The following is an 11,835-nucleotide window of genomic DNA, read 5'->3' on the forward strand; positions in this document are numbered from 1 at the left end:
GAAAAATAATTGCCCACCCCTGATCTAGCCTCTTAAATTGGTTCTCAAAGTGAACCAGATTCATGCATTTTAGTTTAAAATGTACACATTTTTCTTACAGGGGGCATGGCCCCCCCGAACCCCCCAAGAGGGTCCGAGCAAGGTCCACCCACCACAATCTCTCCAAATCCTGTGGGAAACATACAGTTATTAGTATTTTCTTTGTTCTTAAAAATATACATTGCCTGTTTGTGTTTTGCAATATGCATATTGTTTTATTTATAATTAAATTGAGCATTGGGCCTTTATAATCATGTTTATTTGTATTATTTCAATTGTCACGCTCATGGATTCATATTTGAGGTTTGTTTATTAATTGGGAAAAGGACCACTGGAACAAACGCCGCGAACATGATCCGGCTACGGTACTTTTTCAATCTGACTGGCTACTCAAAAGTTTGGAGAACTCTCTGTATCAGACCTTGCCTGGTGTTTTGCTTATGGAAGGAAGAGGCTGAGGTGAAAAATAAGGAGAAATTAAATGGAGTGAAATATCTGTGTATTTGAATGATCACATGAGATGAAGTTGAACAAATGAGTAGGGCTGACCCGAAAAAATTGACGCTTCGAAGCTTTAATCGTTGCCATGGTAATCGATGCTCAAATCAGCAATCAACACTTTGTTATGGTACTGTAAATGGACTACATTTATATAGCGCTTTTATCCAAAAGATCGTGGAGTAGGGCTGGGCGATATATCGAATATACTCGATGTATCACGGCTTGTGCCGCATGAGATGTAGTAAATGACTATATCGTGAACATTCGAGTATAATTGTCATGCATTGTTTATAACTTAAGCCGCCGGCATGACTCACTTCACGTTTCCTCTTGTCAGCACTCCCTCTCACACTCAGACAAACAGGAAGGGAGGGGGAATCACATGTATACGCCAAACGCGTCAAACTGCGTCAGACACACTGCTACGCGACCTCACAGACACTCGCCCGCGCTACGCGACGTCACAGACACTCGACGAGAAGAAGGCAGCATGGAGCACGAGAGCAAGAACCTGAGAGCTAGTAGCAGTGAAAGGGTATGGAAAATGGAGCCGGAGGCGGACGAATTTGTTGCAAAAAGAAACAGCACTGGATCCATAATCTGGCAGTGGTTTGGGTATCGCAAGGACGACGTTGAACAAACAACGGTTATCTGCAAAACATGCACCAAACCCGTCGCCACAAAAGGTAGCAGTACCACAAATTTGTTTCACGATTTGAAAACTCACCCGGTGCAAAATGAAGAATGCCTGAAACTCCACATGTCCACTTCGGCCGGTCCCACACCGAACAAGACGCTGAAGCAACCACCCGAGAAGCAAATTACTTTGGCTTCGTCATTCTCCAAAGCAATCCCATATGACAAAACAAGTCGACGATGGAAGGAAATAACAGGCGCAGTAGCCAACCACATCGCCAAAGACATGTCCCCAGTCTATGTGGTGGAAAAGCCCAGATTCAGAAAGCTCATTAAGACACTCGATCCAAAATATGAGCTGCCTGGTGGCAAATATTTTGCAGATAAAGCTTTGCCACAGTTATACATATCAGTCAGAGAAAGCTTGGCCCAGCAGCTAGCAAACGTGACCCACTTTTCCACAACTACCGATTTGTGGAGCAGCAGAACGTCTGCGCCATATCTCAGTCTAACTGTCCATTACATCGACGGGGGTGGGGAGTTGCAGACTAAGTGCCTTCAAACGAGCTTTTTTCGAGAAGACCACACAGGCGAGATCATCGCACCAGGCCTGCAAGATGCTCTCATGGCATGGAACTTGCCAGAAGCTCGCCAGGTGTGCATCACCACCGACAACACGAGTAACATCATAAAAGCAGTGGAGCTGAATGGGTGGAAAAGACTGCGGTGCTTTGGCCATCGGCTGCATCTTGCGATTGGTGAGTTATTAATCAATCATAATCATATTGTCTCCCCCACGTGAGAAAATATATGTTTTATCTGCTGCAATCAGCAATGTTACAGCCTACTGGTAAACATAACAGTAGAGAGTAGGGATGTTCATTTTGAAAATTTTCCAAAATCGATAATCGGTGAGAATTAACGATCAATTATCGATTATCGATTTTATTAATACTTAGAAAATTTTCAATATTTTCAATTTTTTTTTTTTTTTTTTTTTTTAACAAAATGAATGCCTATGGCAGAAAATACGAAAGACAACGTGTTCTCCTCAATGAACTCTTTATTTCAATGTGTCTCCTCTCCAACACTGCTGTCCCCGGCGCATGCCGGTGTGAATTTCTCATGTTTAAAACAGTTTTGTTGGCACAAAGGCCCGTGCCCAGCCAGAAAACTAGAGACTATATGAAGCTCCACCTCACGTTAGTCGGCTGTGCAATGGAGTGGGGCGAGGAGGAACGAATTCCACCCAAACCTAGTCCAAAAAAAAAAAAAAAAAAAAAAAAATTTTTTTTTTTTTTTTTTTTTTAATAATTAAAAAATCGATCCAAATGCCACAGGATCGATTCCAATCCTTAACGATCGATTATCGATTTTCGATAATTGATGAACATCCCTAGTAGAGAGCACTTCATAATGTTTCATGCAATTAAAAAGAGTGTGTGTGTGTGTGTGTGTGTGTGTGTGTGTGTGTGTGTGTGTGTGTGTGTGTGTGTGTGTGTGTGTGTGTGTGTGTGTGTGTGTGTGTGTGTGTGTGCGTCTCTGTCTGTCTGTCTCTGTCTGTATTATGCATCTATAAAGCATATTGCCAGAAAACTATTTGGTTCAGGACAGGTTGTAGTTGATTTAAAATCTGAGAGGGGATGTGAAGGAAGGAGGCAGTGAAGGAGGGAGGAGAGGGGAAGTGAAGGGAATCTGTTATCTTCAATTTAACTTGGTTGTGCAGTGTTTCCCACAGGATTTTGAGTATTTGTGGTGGGGGACCGCAGACCCCCTAGGGGTCCCCCCCGCGAGATTTTTTTAAACATTTTAAAGTAAAATGCATGAATTTGGTGTACTTTGAGAAAGCTTAAGAGCAAAATTAAAAGGCTAGATCTATGAAGAACATGCCATCATTACTGTGCTGTGGGTTTACAATGACAAACTAAATGTCTCCCTATAGGTCAGGGATACTCGACTTGCTTTGCCACTCTCATGAAATGATATAAGGCGAGGGGCCAGTTAATAAACAAACAACATGAATTTTTCTCTAGCGGATTGTAGGTTTTTGGGGTGTCAGCCGGAGTTTAGGCTGACAATGTTGTGCACACCGGATAGTTAGTTAGGTTAAGTTGTGCGTGAATGTGAACAGGGCACTCCTGAAAAAGAGAGCATTGCTCTCAGTGAGACTCCCCCTGTATAAAAAAAAAAAAAAAAATAAGTTAGTTAGGTTAAGTACATACATAAGTGCCTGGGTAGCGAGCAGATGGCGGTATTTGACAATTTAGCAGCTAAATCATAGATTATTGAAAGATATTCCATATTCCAGACTGAAAACAGAAGTATTGGCCAGAATGACATGAACATTTATTGGACACTTATTCAGTGGATATCTTGCATGTTGCATTCAGGTGCACTGTAAAAAAAAAAAAAAAAAAAAAAAAAAGGTCAACATCTTTTTGTGGCGGTCCAAATCCTGTTGTGGCAGCCCGCCACAAATTCCTTTATGTATGGGAAACACTGTTGTGATTCCCATTTTTCTTTGCAAGTTTAAAAGAAACCACTGTGAATACAGTAGAACAAGAAGGGACAAAGAAAAAAGAGATGTACCACACTGATGGACAGTCAATAATAACAGAAAAAATAAAAAAAATCTTCACTGGTTGGGTTCATGTTAACACTTTGAGTGCCACGGCCCTTGGGCAAAAGGTGCTGTACTGTGCCACATAGGCCGCAATGCATTTTAATATAGCCATATCATTTTTTGTGTTCCTCTTATATGGACAACCAATAGCCTCAATGAAACTTTGAACCCTTCTGTTTCATTAAAAAAAAACTGTGTTTATAAACCGTTCCATTTTGGAAATACACCCCTCTGAAAAAGAGTGTTTTCGACCGAAAAGAGCATGCTGAAATTAGTTTTTGAGATAATCACATCTTTATGTTAGAAAGGCGACAGAATGAATTCTGCTTTGAGTTCGAGCCTGCTGCTTGCTGCCTGGGTGTGTGTGTGTGTCAATGGTTGTATGCTGTTAGTGCCCTGCGTGCCCACCCCCCTCCTCCCCCTCCTCCGTGGTGGGAGGAGTCGAGTGTCTCTGCTCTGCGGTTTGCTCTGTTTGCTCTGAACTGAAAAGTCCGCTGCTTGCATCCCCCGCTCCTTCACAGCGTGTCCTCGGCTCCCAGCCGAGAACAATGTAACCCCTCAGAAAGAGCCGCTGTCGCCGTGTCGGCAACTAAATCATATGGATGGACCATCGCAGCGCACACGGATGGGGCTCAACCGTGGCAGCAGATGACTGCTTTTCACAGGCACAGCCAAGTAACGTTATGCTTCAAGCATATCAATGGCGATTTCCGTTTCCTCATTACTTCTTCTCTCTTTTCTCCTGGCCTCTGTCTAATCGGGAGGGCACTGTCGCCACCTAAGGGTTCTGTAAAATAGGCTAGACACATTCAACAGCTCCCATATTGTAAGAGGCGATGTAAGAGGCTTAGATCGACATTCCCCCGTCAAAATATGAATTTGGAGTTATTGACGCCATTTGGCGTCGCTGGCAGCGTACGGTAAATTTCTCTTGACGCCATATGGCGTCGCTGGCACTCAATGTGTTAACACTAAAGCATATGTGCAGTTACCTTGAGTAAATACATACTGTTTTCTACAATTTAACTTGGTTGTGGTTTTTTGCATGCAAGTTTAAAAGTGTTCCAATAGAAACCACTAATGAATACAGTATAAACAAGAATGTTTTGATGCAGACTTATGTTGCAGGGACTACTAGAATCATCATAATGTTGTAATTGTATGCATCAAAGGGTTAAATCGAGCATTTATGAGAGATTTCAAAATATCTAGATGTGTATCACGATATAGCTGAAAAATATTGCGATATTCTTTAGAGATAAAACGAAAAACGCGCTCAACTCAACTGAACAAATAACTGGGTGCTGAATCCACAATGAATGTCAAGATAAAAAGAGAAGAGGATCGCACTCCAAGTTAACTTTTTTATTATTGCCTGCAGCAAACGTTTCGGGCTTTCAACCCTTCATCAGTGCAGTAGCAAACAAATCAGAATCACACAGGTGGCTATATCATGGCAGCACTGGCTCAGGTGTGGTGATTGTCACCTCATTAACATAATTGATACGTAATTGCCTACAATGCAATCTTCACTCCAAACAAGATTTGACAAGAGGATACAGTCAATCAAAAAACCAAAATAACCAAAAAACACCCACACAGAAAAAGCATCACAGAAAACAGGTAAATACTATCTCCTCATTCATCCCATTTGGAATGAGGGTGCCAAGGGAGTGAATATATTGGCACTCCTTCTGTAAGAGAAGTCTATCTCGATTTCCACCTCTAGATGGCGCCTCCACCACCTCCAAGCCCATATAATGTAAATCACTGGTGCTATGATTATAACTGTTGAAGTGCCTAGCCACTGCTGATTTCTCATCATGATTACGGATGTTACATTTGTGTTCACATATTCTCGTTTTGAGTTCCCTTTTGGTCTTACCAACATACAATAAATTGCATGGACATTTTAGCAGATAAATCACAAACTTAGACCTACATGTAATCCTTCCTTTAACCTTAAACTCCACCCCTGTGACAGGATGGGTGAAAGTGTTGCCCTTCAACATATTGTAACAGTGGACACAGTTGTGGCATGGGAAATTACCGCTAGGGATCCGAGACATGAAATGTATGGGCTTTTTAGATGGACCTAAATCTGTTTTCACCAAAAAGTTTCTTAAATTACGGTTTCTCTTGTAGAAAAATCTAGGTGGAGTTACAAAAGCACTGGCAATACCAGGATCGCTATCTAAAATGTGCCAGTATCTATTGACCACTTGTTTCACAGCGCTAGAAATGGGGCTAAAGGTAGACACCATGGCAGGCCCCTGAGTAGAGCTATCTCTGAAACTGGGTCTTAAAAGATCAGACCGTGGTACCTGGCGTACCCTATCTAAATGTTCATCGAGCAGATTGTCCTTGTACCCTCTGTTCTTGAAGCTGTCTAAAAGCTCTATGGCATGAGACTCAAACGTCTCCTCAGAGTCACAGATCCGCTTGATCCTCAGTAACTGGCTATACGGAAGACTTTTCTTAAGAGCAGGAGAATGGTAACTGTTGTAATGTAGGAACGTATTTCTATCAGTTTCTTTTTTGTAAATTTCAGTGTGTAAAACTGTACCTTCTTTTTTAACCAAAACATCTAAGAAAGAGATACGCTCCAAGTCATAACACAAAGTGAACTTTATAGATTCCATCTTAGAATTCATATGAGTATGAAAAGCTTTTAAATCATCCTCTGTCCCAGACCAAATGAAAAATAAATCATCGATATATCTCCAATAACAAGTCAAAAACGGAGAAAAAGGGTTATTATTATAGACAAAATCCAATTCAAATTTTCCCATAAACAAATTAGCATAATTGGGAGCTACCGGAGATCCCATGGCCGAGCCCCTCAATTGGAGATAATACTTTTCTTGAAACTTAAAATAGTTCTTAGTCAAAACTTCATTCATTAAGGAAACCAAAAAGTCAGTAGAAGGATGCAAATCATCTCGTAGATCCAAAAAGTGTTTCAAAGCTTCTAAACCAGCTGAGTGAGGAATCGATGGATATAGGCTCGAAACGTCCATAGAGCATAAATAATCTGTAGCATTGAGCTGGCAGTCTTTAAGCTTATTCAAAAAACTTGTAGTGTCTTTAAGATGTGAAGGTAAAGCGTACACCAAATCCTTGATGTGAGAATCGATGAATTGTGAGAGTGGCTCGGTGAGTGATCCAATCCCAGCTACAATAGGACGACCGGGAGGATTTAACAAGTCCTTGTGAATTTTAGGCAGGCTATATATGATGGCCCTAACGGGGTTATCTACAGTCATATATTTGTATTCACTCTCACAAATTTCACCATCCTGTACAGCTCTTTTCAAAACACTCCTAATGTCATTACCAAATTTGGGAGTAGGATCAGAATTCAAAGGCATATAAACATCTTTATCACATAGTTGTCTCTCCAGTTCACAAATATAAGCAGTCTTGTCTTGCACCACTATGGCGCCACCTTTATCCGCTGATCGAACAACAATGTCATCACAATTCATTAACTCCGCCAGAGCTTTTTTCTCTGACTCCAGCAGATTAGGGGGGAGGAACATTTTGTTACTCTGGGCACACAGTTCCAAGACGTCACGTTCAACTAGGCGACAGAATGTTTCCACAGAAGGATTGTTCACCTGCGGTGTGAAAGTACTTTTAGGCTTAAAGATTTTTCTAGTAGTGGTGGAGGTGTCTGGTCGCTGCGACTGTATGTCACTGGCATAGAGTGCAGAGTTTGTGATTTATCTGCTAAAATGTCCATGCAATTTATTGTATGTTGGTAAGACCAAAAGGGAACTCAAAACGAGAATATGTGAACACAAATGTAACATCCGTAATCATGATGAGAAATCAGCAGTGGCTAGGCACTTCAACAGTTATAATCATAGCACCAGTGATTTACATTATATGGGCTTGGAGGTGGTGGAGGCGCCATCTAGAGGTGGAAATCGAGATAGACTTCTCTTACAGAAGGAGTGCCAATATATTCACTCCCTTGGCACCCTCATTCCAAATGGGATGAATGAGGAGATAGTATTTACCTGTTTTCTGTGATGCTTTTTCTGTGTGGGTGTTTTTTGGTTATTTTGGTTTTTTGATTGACTGTATCCTCTTGTCAAATCTAGTTTGGAGTGAAGATTGCATTGTAGGCAATTACGTATCAATTATGTTAATGAGGTGACAATCACCACACCTGAGCCAGTGCTGCCATGATATAGCCACCTGTGTGATTCTGATTTGTTTGCTACTGCACTGATGAAGGGTTGAAAGCCCGAAACGTTTGCTGCAGGCAATAATAAAAAAGTTAACTTGGAGTGCGATCCTCTTCTCTTTTTATCTTGATATTCTTTAGAGGCCATATCGCCCAGCCCTATCGTGGAGCCATTCTAATCATTAACGATCTAGGATCGTCATATCGCCCACCCCTATGTGCACGGCGTGCACCACTGTTTATATAGTGCCTTACAGTGGTGCTTACTTGCAACCAAACCCTTGTAAGGTAAAGGTAAAGTCCCACTGATTGTCACACAATGTGTGAAATTTGTTCTCCGCATTTGACCCATCCCCTGGGGGAGCGGTGAGCGGCAGCAGCGCTCGGGAATCATATGGTGATATAACCCCCCAATTCCAACCCTTTGATGTTGAGTGCCAAGTAGTGATGGTTATTTTAAGCAATTTAAATACTCGAGTACTCTCCTTCTATTATGAACGAGTACCCGAGTACTCGCGCGCGCACGGGGGTAGGGGGGGGTCTGTGTGATTACTATGGTAATGACAGAGCAGGGGTAATCTGCTGTGTGTGGGGCTGTTCACACATAACGTTTGCATTTTTGCATGGAGGAAGCGTTACCTGGAGCATGTGAGGAGAGGGACTGACTGACTGTGATATTAGGTGAGGTGACGCTAAGCTAACGTCTAAAGCCTACCTCAGACAGCATCTCCGATGGTTGGATGGATGGCATTAGCGCTTCGGAGCGGACAATATTGTTGTGAAACAAGTGAAGGCTCAATTCCAATACATGTCCATTGTCCAGTATCATCCATTTTACTTTATGATCACTGTTACACTAACGTAAATCCACGGATTACAAGGTCTGGTGTTCTGCCAAAAAGTGAAAACTGACCAGTGTAAACCATGAAACGATTGTCTCTCAAAAAGCGATTCTTTCTCCACATTTCTTGTGACTAACGTTATGGGAAACGACAGTGTAGTCAGTAAACTACTGCAAAGTTTCGTGCGCTATGAAGAAGCGTGCATCTGTCTCCTTCGGGAGCATATCTTCAGCCACCATTTTCGGGATGAGCTGGAAGACTTCCGGTTAAAACTTTCAAAATAATGTTACTTAAACAAAAGTAAATAGCTTATTTATGCACGTTGGAGGAGAAAAGGGTATTTCAACGAACGAAGCAGCAAACCTTGTATCAAAATACTCGTGATGTTATATACTCGTGTTAAATACTCGTGATGTTATATGGCGTGATTACCGTAAATTCCGGACTATAAGACGCACCGGTCTATAAGCCGCACCTTCAAAGGTGACTATTTTTTTCTTCTATAAGCCGCACCGGACTATAAGCCGCGGGTGTTTTGATGTTTAATTACCATATGTAAGGCTTCGTGCACAGAGGGGATTGTCGGGATCGATGGCTGTTTGGGGAAGCTCCCATTTATTAACATTTCAACAAAACAAAAGTCAGGTCACTAATCCCCAGACAAAATCACACATTGTGGTATTTTTTGTTTTTTTTACAGTGCACACAGTGTCCGCGGTGTGGTGAAAAGAGGGCAAGAGAGGAAATTAAAACAGAAGTGGATTTATAGTTAGAAAGAGTGCTAAAGAAGAGAGAATTCCGTTTTTTATTTTTTTATTTTAGTTACTCACAGTACTATTGACCAGTCCAACTCAAAAGATATTCGGCAGTTTCACTTTGAGCTCTTGTTCCGCCGCTGGGCACACAGTGTCCGCGGTGTGGTGAAAAGCGAAAAAGCTGCTTCTTCCCCGCAGCCTGGAGGATGAGTTGACGGTCGGGCCAGCGGAGTAGGCAGATGAAGATGGCCCTCGGTGGCAGGCCGGGGTCTGGACGTGGCCGAGGCGCCCGGTGTGCGGGAGAAAGGAGGAGGAGGAGAAACCGCCACCTCCACAGCCAGCCACCTCACACACCCCAACTGTTTAATAGTGCCCGGCTCGCATGCCTCTCGGTCGGCTGGCCGGACAATATGCACCCCGCTCCAGCAGCAGCTTCGGGAGGTTTTCTCACTGTGTTCGGGACTTCTGCTCTAACTCGGCCAGATGGCTGGACACGAGTGAAACTCTTCGTTGCATTATTTTCTTTAGTGAGTGAGTGGATGGACTTCTGCACGTTTTCAAACTTGTTTTCAAGCTGCTCAAACCTCTGAGCGATGTCGGACTTAATCGATAGTGTTTCACGGAGTAAAAGTTTAGCCCAAGCCGTGTATCTCCAGCGGCCAGCCTCCAGCAGGTGAGTCATTTCCTCATTCATGGCGGTGATTTGCTTCGTCTTTTTCTTTCTGCTTACCTGTGTTGTGTTATGTTATGTTATGTTATGTTGTTAAAAGAGCGCAAGAGAGGAAATTAAAACAGAAGTGGATTTATAGTTAGAAAGAGTGCTAAAAAAGAGAGATTTTTTTTTTTTTTTGGAAAAAATCCATAGATAAGACGCACCGTTATATAAGCCGCAGGGGGCAAAAAAGGCCAAAAAACGGGAAAAAAGCCGCGGCTTATAGTCCGGAATTTACGGTATATGGCGTGAACGCATTACTCAAAATAAATAAGGTTACAACTTACGTTACAATAAGCCTTTTATTTTGAAATCAACAAAGCGGATGATGTACTTGTACATTCTGGCTGACTTGACGCCCGTGCAGTTCATGCTGCCAGATCCACATAACGATGCATGCGTAGATTTAGACCTTTTTAAAGGGGTGGGGAGTGGGGCGAGTACCCGAACAGCGGAAACGTTACTCGAGTACTGACGTTATGAACGAGTACTCGAGTACCCGAGTACTCGCGCCCATCCCTAGTGCCAAGCAGGGAGGCAATGGGTCCCATTTTTATAGTCTTTGGTATGACTCGGCCGGGGATCGAACTCACAACCTCCCAGTCTCAGGGCGGACACTCAGACCACAAGGCCACTGAGCTGTAGACCCTTGTATGTGGGTTGTTTCAAGTGTTAAGCAAAGCAAGCGTAAACACAGGTATCGGATATGGGTAACTTTTAACAGTAGATTGGATATGCACAAAATCGGAAGTGGTTATCAAGACCTGTAGTATAAATGCAATGCAGCCTTAGAGATTATTATTAATTAGATGACAACAACCGGTAAACCGATTTAGATTAGGAAACAAGTAATAACTTAAGCAAGGCACAAGCTCTAATTTAGCAGTAAGCTAAAGTAAAGCTCATGTTTCGCTAGCGAGTTCTGTGACTGATGGATGATAACAGAAAGTCACAGCAGCTAAAATAAAAACATTTGACATTTTTCAGTCATTCCTCCAGACTGCAGCCCATGACATCAGATCAAAGCTTTGCAGCCAGCAGCAGAAAGTGCTGTGTTCAGAATGGTTCACTCATTCACTATTCCCCATGTAGTGTTTATCATATAGTTAATATATGATGAACGACCAAATAGTGCTGCACGATTTGGGGGAAAGGCGCGATTAGCGATTATGGTGGTCGGTGGACAATATTGCGATTTGCAATTGTGATTGCGATATAATAAACAAATGGTATCTAGGGATGTGGCGGCATTAGTTTTTGACGGTATGATAACCTTGGACAAAAATACCACTGTTTCACGTATCACAGACTATACATTCAATATATTACAATTTTAAATATATTAAAACTAAATAAATAAAACAATTTGAAATAAAATTATCTTAATTTTTTTTTTTTTACATTTGCCTATCCCAAACATGTAAAAAAGAAACGCCAGAAAAATAGAAACAGCACTGTGTTACAGCACATAGAAGATGGCTCAGACTGCAAAGTTAGTTACATGTCTGTCCAGTAATACAATGATACACTAG

The sequence above is a fragment of the Poromitra crassiceps genome (genome assembly GCF_964638095.1).
Source record: "Poromitra crassiceps genome assembly, chromosome: 7".
NCBI classification, from domain to species: domain Eukaryota; kingdom Metazoa; phylum Chordata; class Actinopteri; order Beryciformes; family Melamphaidae; genus Poromitra; species Poromitra crassiceps.